Source organism: Bactrocera neohumeralis, unplaced genomic scaffold (assembly GCF_024586455.1).
Source record: "Bactrocera neohumeralis isolate Rockhampton unplaced genomic scaffold, APGP_CSIRO_Bneo_wtdbg2-racon-allhic-juicebox.fasta_v2 cluster09, whole genome shotgun sequence".
Lineage (NCBI taxonomy): Eukaryota > Metazoa > Arthropoda > Insecta > Diptera > Tephritidae > Bactrocera > Bactrocera neohumeralis.
The window spans coordinates 34,563,115-34,572,659 of NW_026089622.1; the positions used below are offsets into that span (position 1 = coordinate 34,563,115).

The 9,545-nt window shown below is 35.7% G+C and overlaps 1 pseudogene; it reads right to left on the reverse strand.

The window, feature by feature from the left end:
* Positions 1-3,390: 3,390 nt before the first annotated feature.
* On the reverse strand, positions 3,391-4,187 carry LOC126764718 (adenosylhomocysteinase-like; annotated as a pseudogene).
* Between the last annotated feature and the right edge of the window lie 5,358 nt (positions 4,188-9,545).

Sequence of the window (9,545 nt, forward strand, 5' to 3'; positions counted from 1 at the left end):
CCGCCAATTCTCGCTGTGTATCGTTTGAGTTGTTTGTGATTTGACCAACATGTTTTCTTTTGGCAATTTCCAAGATTTTGGTTTTCGGGATTTTTTTTCGCTGATTTGGGATGAGATTCTCAATTTACCGTAATAATATTTAATTTTTTGTAAAATGTGTGTTTCTGCTAAACTTGGGGTGCATTGAAGTTTTAATTCGTATTTTGTCTACAATCTCGTCAATTTCGTATTATGTAGTTAGTCATTTCATGCCACGATGGGTTGCTTCCATTTCGTTGGCAATACGGCGGTGCATATATTTTCTAGTATTGGGTCCCAGCTATCTGTGGTAATATTTTGTATTAATAAAACCAGTGGATTGTAGTCTACTCATAATATTTTTTTTTTTGAATTTTAAGCAAGTTTAGTTACTTGTTTATCAACCAATATTCTTTCATTTTCGTACAATCGGATGTGGAATACGTGCAATTGATTTTAATAGGTTTAGTTGTTCGAAGATGATAGCAGTTGTAGATTTATACTGGTCTAAGCAATTTCCGTATTTTACGCAAGCCGATGATTAAAAATTTTCTTACTGATCTGAATTGGCATTGTTGGAATTATTAATTTTAATTCCTAATACCGATTCAGAATTTCCTTCAATTCGAGAGCAGTATCTTATTAAACTACCGTCATTAATCAGTTTTGTTTGATATGTATTAAAGTATGCGTGAGTGTTGTTAAAAAAAATAATCAGTGTAAATTTGTATTTATTTTTCACTAAAAAAGAAACGCGAGAATGTAATTGAAAAAAATGTATTGTAAAATCACAACGCGAAGGATTCGGTTATAAAATAGTACTTAGCTCTGGTTGCCCAGAGCTCCTTTATTTATAGATTTTCTTATCATTATTCATGTATGCACCACATGCAGAGTGCATACACCTACATACGTAGGTTGCTATATGTATTGCTGGCCTAATAATGTAAATAGGCATATTTATCAACGAAAATGTTTTTTTTTATTTAAATTTTTTTTTTTTTTGTCGATTGCTGTTTTGTTTCGGGCTCATACGCATAGATCCATGATTCGTCGTCTTCTGAAGCACCGCGATCGTATTTTTTCAGCATTTCATTACAGCAATCCACACCATCCTTTTTTTGAGCGATTGTCAAATTGTGCGGGAACCAACGAGAACAAACCTTTTTTACTGCCAGGTGTTCATGCAATATCGAATGTATGCTGGTGGGAGAAATGCATAGGCATGCCTCTATTTGAAGGTATGTTACATGATGGTCTTGCATTATCAGTTCACGTACGGCATCGATGTTTTCTGGCACAACGGCTGTTTTTGGACGACCTTCACGGAATTCGTCTTTGAGCGAGCGTCGGCCACGATTGAATTCGTTGTACCAGTTTTTCACAGTGCTATAGGATGGTGCTTCATAGCCATACAAAGATTTTAGTTCATCGATGCACTCTTGTCGTGATAATCCACGTCGAAAGTTGTGAAAAATGATCGCACGAAAATGTTCACGAGTTAATTCCATTTTTTGGCCGAGATGAATTTTTTAATTCCCTGTAAATAAAACAATTCACGATTAAATGACAAAACGTTCTGAGTGATGTTATGCTAAATGTCAAACTTTCCGATGGAAATGTCAGATTGCACCTGGCAACACTTAGTGTTGCCCTAGGCCATAATATATATAGCAGCCCTGGTATCTTAATACTAATCTACTGTACATACCGACAGCATGTACATTAGGGTGATTCAAAAAAAAATTTTTTTTTTTCAATTGGTACTCGCAAAAATAGGTTCCTAGACACCTCTAAGAAAGCCTCTCCAAATATGATTTTTTAATTGTAACGGGAAGGTCCTCCGCCTAACGGTTTTCTATTTTTTCTTATTATCAGATAGAAAAATTTATATCTCGCTTCCAACTACTTGAAAAAATATTTTGTTAATTAGGTTTTGTAGGAAATTGAATGCTCTAAAATATGGTCTCTTATGATTTTTTCGTAAACCCAACCGTTTAAAAGATATTAACAGTTAAAGTTTGATTATTTTTGGGAACATTTTTTATTTCTTATGAATTTTATATCTCAATGAAAAAAAATTATTATGAATAGATTTTTGGAGAGGTTTTCTTAGAGGTGTCTAGGAGCCTATTTTTCAGAGTACCAAACGAAAAAAAAAAAAATTTTATTTGATCCACCCTAATATGCATTGATGTTTGACGATGAATATCTCGAAAACGCTTAGCTTAATCGAAAAATCATAGTAGACCATTTTTATAGAGCAGTAAATTTCCTACAAAACTATGTGTATCATCATTCATAATAATTTTTTTTCATTGAGTTATAAAATTAATAAGAAAAAAAGAATTTTTCCAAAAATAGTCAAATTTCAACCCTTAATATCTTTTAAACGGTTGGGTTTACGAAAAAATCATAAGAGACCATATTTTAGAGCATTCAATTTCCTACAAAACCTAATGAACAAGATATTTTTTCAAGTAGTTGGAAGCGAGATATAAATTTTTCTATCTGATAATAAGAAAAAATAGAAAACCGTTAGGCGGAGGACCTTCCCGTTACAATTAAAAACTCATATTTGGAGAGGCTTTCTTAGAGGTGTCTAGGAACCTATTTTTGCGAGTACCAATTGAAAAAAAAAAAAAAAATTTTTTGAATCACCCTAATGTACATATATCTTAAACATAATTTTTCCCAACTGCATACACAACTATTCCTTATCTATTATTAGTTTAGGATCATTTACGATTCTTTACATTGCATACATTAAATACTACTTACAGTCTCTAATCAATGTACCCGAAATGAAAATTTATTGCGGTGATGATTGAAATGGGTATTTGTATATACATATTTATAATTACGACTGCATTTGTATGTGTTAGCGATAATGCACATAAATATTTGAAATATGATATCTGTTTCTATATCGATTTACAAGAATATCTTATTTACAATTGCAGCCGTTAAGAACTGTTCAGAAATCTGAACATACTGCCCACGTTGAAGTGTTTACAGTTCAAAATAATTCAAGTCTTTATATGTAAATCTTGGACATTTTAATTAAATTTTTCTTTATAAGATTAGCGGATCGAACTCGTAATAATTTTTCTTTTATAAGCTATTTTTTATTGTATTACATTTTATTTTATATTATAATTTTATTTTACTAATATTAATAATTAATTTCGTAAGATATATCCTCCTAGCGGATGTGAGTGCCTTGCTGAATTACAGATGCGTTGTAAGACTAGTGTTACGATGACTGCATCAGCAATTAATAGGATTAAGTTGTCAGTATTAATGCCGTAATGCATCATATGATGTCATTATATGCAAGTCCAAGCGTTTCGAATTTAATCACGGAACTTTTCAGATTGTGTGCCCAATTTCGCCAAGTGTAGCGACCCTTTCATCGAGTATTTTCGGCTAGAGAGGCACATCTACGTTGAATTTGTCAGCCTTGTGCCACCTCTTGATTTCTGAAGGAGTTGAACATATCAAGCTGGGATGACCGTGCGCAAAGCCCAAATTTACCATACGTCTTTCTGCCAACAAAATAATATGATTACCATTGGATAGTGTATAACTATCGACTTGGGGTTTGTCATTAATCTTCTTCTTGGCATTGGCATTTAAACATGCGACGTCGATTTCACAATCGAAATCACCAATATTACAAATGATCGCATCGTCGGGCATCTATTCAAAATGTGCGCTAGTAATAATGTCCTTGCAACCAGTTGTTATTACAAAGATGGTATCTTCTTTGTATGCTTGCTCAATGGTGGTTACTTCATAGCTTTCCATAGCCGCTTGCAAAGCAATGATAGAATCGATTTCGGTGACAATAACGATTCCGACTTTGCCGTTTAATACCATCAATTAGCGACTCGCGACAGCCATACAGATTATAGAATTTACTCTTGGTCACCGAGTCGTTGACGTTGATGGCTGGCACACCGAGACGTCTCTTCTTCACCATTTCATATAAATTGTGTATACCGGTTGTATCTAGTTTCTTCGCTCAAACCCTTGAAGTCCTTCGGGCTCGTGGGAACTTTTCATGCACTAAGTTCACTTAAGTTCTTATCGAGAATCAAGTTCAAGAGCTGATTATCTGAGGACAGTAAGGTCTGTTCAATACACCATAAGTATTCTTCATTCATCAGGTCAAAGAAGGAGTAGTTTAATGCCACTATAAAGGGTAACACTAACTTAGTCTTCCTTTGGATCTTCCTCCCCGTGAACGCGATGATGTCGTGAATCATTGAGTTCACTTAATCCTTTTCAAATATCGTTGAGTATTTTAAATGTTTTGGTGAATTTTAAATTTGGTGCCTTTCAAATGAGCATTGAAATAAATTGATGTGGACAATTATATCCCACGCTGTCCTGGTCAACCCAACATAGCCTCTTTTTTTAGAAAATACTCCAGAACTTGTTTTAAAATATTTTATGTCTAAATACATTATTTACAATATGGTAAAACTATAAGTAAGCTTAACAAAGTAAGTGTAAGGTTTTTATTTTTCTTGTTTTTTAGTTAGATTCGACGGCATCTCTCTTTATTATTTACGTATTTTTCCTTTGGTAGCAAAAGGATTAACATTGTCCATCGCTCTTTACGATGTGCCATTGCTTATCTTTACGTCTACATTTGCAGTCTTGGCTTAAAATGACGTTTCAATTCGTCCTCTCTTCCACTGCAATGATGGAATATTTTGTTCTTTAAAAAGTACCAATGTCCCAGTTTTAATATTTTCAAAAGGAACTTGGCATTTGCTTCTTTTTTGTGGTTTATTATTTTTAAGTTTTCTATCTAGAGAGATTAATCTTCATTTTGCTTGTGAAGAAGAATCTCCTAAGTTCATATTGTCCTTTTCGAATGGAAAAGCTGCAGTAAATTTACTATCTGCAGAGAATTTTAAATTATTACGAAAGTATTTCTCGTACTGTGTTTCTTTTTTAGTTTTATTAAGATATCTTTTTTCAGGGGATTTTATTTTAAAAAACTCTTTTAGTTGATTATCTCGTTTTTCATCTAAATATGTCACAACACTGCAGTGTGCTAAATTGGAGCTTTTGTCAGCTGATCCATATATTGACCACCCAAACACACTGTTCTGGAGTTTGTAATTCATATTTTCAATAGTTATTTTTTCTTCTTTTACCAAATCAAAAAATATGCCCGCACCTAATAGTACATCAATTTTACCTGGAACATTAAATGAAGAGTGGACTAGTTTTATATTCTCTGGAATTTTTTTAACTTTAATGAATTTTATGGGAACATTTGATACAATATTTTGTACCACAATGGGGCCTTTGTTTCGAAAGGATCTATTATTTATTTTAATTGAAGACTAATTCTTTCTTTTGTATTGATCTTGTTTCGTCCAACCCCTTCAATAATAATGGATACATTCCTGGAGGGAAGTTTTAATTTATTATACCCTGAACAGGGTGTATTAAGTTTGTCACGAAGTATAATATAAATACTATAAAGTATATACACATGTAAGTATATAAATGATCAGTATGTTGAGCTGAGTCGATTTAGCCATGTCCGTCTGTCTGTCCGTCTATCCCTCTGTCTGTCTGTATATATACGAACTAGTCATTTTCTCTTCAAGAAGCTGCTCATTTGTCGGTACAGCCGATATCGGACCACTATAACATATAGCTGTCATACAAACTGAACAATCGGAATCAAGTTCTTGTATGGAGAACTTTTGCATTTGACAAGATATATTCACGAAATTTGGTTAGATTATTTTCTAAGTCAACATTGTAATCTCCGAAGAAATTGTTCAGATCGGTTGACTATAGCATATAGCTGCCATACAAACCGAACGAGCGGAATCAAGGGCTTGTATGGAAAACTTTTGCATTTTACGTGGTATCTTCACGAAATTTTAAATGGATTACTGCATAAGGTAATAATATAATCTCCGAAAAAATTATTCAGATCAGATTACTATAGCATATTGCTTCCATACAAACTGCACAAGTAGTTACTAGAAGAAATGCAACTGTGAAGGGTATATTAGCTTCTGTGCAGACGTTTTTTCTTGTTTTCCAGTTCTTTGGTTATAAGGTGAACTTGAGACCAATTATCTAATAAGGCACGTGCTTTATTATTCTTCCATTACGGCCTTTTATACCAACTGTGATTAGCAAGACATGTTTGGAATCACTTATTAATCTCCTATTTTTCATATTTTTAAACACTGTGCTTTTTGCTTTAAAGGATTTATGGTTGTGGAGCCATAAATGATGGTTTCCTTGACATGTGAGGCAACTTTCGCCTTTACATTCTTTTATATTATGCCCTGTTTTAAGACATTTGGTGCATAATTTATTTTTCATTACTGCATCCCATTTGGGTAGATAGAGCCTTAAATTTAAATCAATAAAATTTATTGTGTGAGGTATTACATGCCATTATGCATTTAAATTCTACATTTTCAAACTTTGGTGATGTTTTTGAAGCTTGTGCTGCTTCTAGTGCATTCCCTTCATGATTCAGAAACGAGTGTAGTGAATTTAAGGTCGGTATTTCTTCAGGGTTTTTAAGGGAATTTTCATACCTAGGTCTTAACTTGTTGTCTAAATTTTGCACAAGCGTATAGTTTAATAAAGCTTCTGACAAATTATCTGCAGACAAACTGAGGCTTTCCAATGCTTGTGTACTTACAGAATTTTTTTCTTGAAATTTGGTTTTCACTTCACTCGCGTGTTCTAAAAACTTAGGGGTCACCAACATGTAAAATCACTACGCGAAGGGTTTAAGATTTAAAACAGTACTCAGCTCTGGTTGCCCAGAGCTCCTTTATTTATAGATTTTCTTATCCAAATTCATGTATGCAGCACATGCAGAATGCATACACATACATATCTTAATTCTAATCTGCAGTACATACCGACAGCATGTACACATATCTTAAACATAAGTGTTCCCAACGGTATACGCAACTATTTCTTATCTATTATCAGTTTAGGATCATTTGCGATCCTTTACATTCCATACATTAAATACTACATTCTCTAATCAATGTACCCGAAATGAAAATTTATTGCGGTGATGATTGAAATGGGTATTTGTACATACGTATTTATGCCCTGCAGAAAATTCGACTAGTTCAGAACTAGCACAGAACTAGACCTTTTGATGACAGTACTAGTTCTAGCTCAATACCCAAGCAATGCTTTCAACTGTCCACTTTTACACGGTGTTGTCAATTGTCGCCCAGTGCATTTCTTTGCCACTCGCCTTTAACTGGTTCCGTCGTGGACAGTCCTAAGGTAGCTCCGTCATGCTTAGTTCTACTCCAAAAAACCACAAAATCTAAATTAAGAACTCATTTTATCAATTCAAAACATGTATATATCAATTTTTTTTTTGAAACATAAAAGTTAATTCTCCTCAAAGCACAAATTTAATGTTTTCTTTCCGATATTTTTCTTGTTTTGAAATATATGGACACACATAAAATTAACAAAATACACACTTATAATATGGAATATTAACATAAAAATTCAGTTCTCTTTCAACTTTCATACTTTTATAATAAAAAAAATTGTATTAACATATAATATAAAAACTCAGTTCTTCATGTCAATTCATATCTATATAGCACAATTTTTGCTATCGTTGAATTCAATGCACATATAAAGGTACATACGGGCATGTGCTGCAAATCGTTTTCGCATGAAACTGCCACCGAAACAAACGACAAATACGTGTTTGTGTGACACTTTCATGTGAAAACGATTTGCAGCACATGCCTGATATATGTATGTATGTATAAAATATTAAGGCAATTTATGGGTCAATTTAAGAAAGTAATAAAATTTAAAATCAAAGAAAGTAATAAAGTTTAAAATCAAAGAAAGTGTGAAGTGAACAAAAGGAAGAAAACAAAAAGTTAAGTAGGGGTGGTGGCTTTTGATGCAGATATGGTTTTAAAAATGCGCTTTTTCTGCATTCGGATGGCCTTGGGTAGGTTGTCCTCTGCATTTTCGACCTTCGGGAGTTGAGAAACTGAATCTATTTTACGGAATAAACATGTATGTATGTACATAAGTATACGGTGCTTCATTATTGAAACTTGCGACTTACCCAGAAGAGCAGCATATAGTTTCTCGTTGGTTTTGAGTCTTTTCTTGCCGTGCGTCCCGTCCAAATTGTGGCTGAGGACAACTGAATCGTCAAATATATTCTTCAAATTTCGGGTGGCACTTTGCTGCAGCAGTCTCTTTATGGTGGACACCTGGAATATCTGCTGCTAAGTCGCCGAAAAAAGGGTTTTGTCTAATTTTTATTTAAAAAATGCTTTATGTTGGATCAAAATGGTACAATAATGGAATAACGCGGTGGTGTTAGTGATGTAAGTTTTGAATCGATGTGGTGTGGTGAAGGTTGCGTGTTAGTGATGCCAGTTTGAATCGTTGGGGTGTGTGTGTGTTGAGGTCGGGGGAGGATGCTCATTTGTACATCCTGGCCCCCCTAGGCGAGTATCTAGCCTAGTAGCCTCTGAAGCCGTTGTAACGTGGCTACCACATTGCTGAGGCCGGTGGAACGGCGCGATTGCGGCCTTGGTTGGTGCCTCCGGTTCGGTGGAGGAGTGCGGTGACGCCACGAACGTGAGTGCTCCGCAGGGTATGCCGGCCTGCGTGGTTGCGATCGCTTGGGTCTTCTGATGGCATTACGGCTGCGATGAGCATCATGACGCCCGCCATCGAGTACGCCGGTGCGGTGTAGTAGTGTGTGGTGGGGACGCATGCATACTTGGCATTGGTAGCCCGTTGTGCACTCTTGCGTAAGATGGGTGGGCGCCAGACAATTCAGGCAATGTCCATGTGCCTGAGCGACCTGCTGGCGTTGCTGAGGAGTCATCCCCTTGAAGATGCCACAGCGTGGCAGCGGATGACGACGGCGACATAGAGCGCATTCTAGTTGTGGTGGTTCCGGAGCCGTTGATCGCGTGTCGTTTTGTGGAGCCGTTGAAACTGCTCGGGGAGCTGCGGTGGCTATGGTGGTTCGCGGCGCTGCGACTGGTGTAGTCTTCGAGCGCGGAACAGTAACTGCCGAACGTATTGTGGGCGTGGGCGCAGTTGGCATCTCGGCATCAATTGTTATCTGTTAAAAGATTTTATTTTAATTAACATATACATACATATATATATTCATATAGGCATTGGTGCCACGAAATGTGGCACGAGTGAGTCGTCATGTGGATCGACTCCCTTTTCTTGGTTTTTGTTGCTAGTTATTGATATTGGAGCATTTTATCATTATTTATTTTTCGTTTCTTTGTTTATTAATTACGGTTACGTTATTTTCAGTTTACTTTTCGGTTTTATCGGCGGTTGGCGAAAAGCATAGCTTGACGAGCGGCCTGGTTAGTGTTCCCGTTTGAGTGCGGAGATCGACTACGCGAATATGACCGTCGGAGCCGTAGTAGAGCTTCTCTATGCGGCCAAGCCGCCATTCGGTGGGGGGGAGACAATCATCATTGATC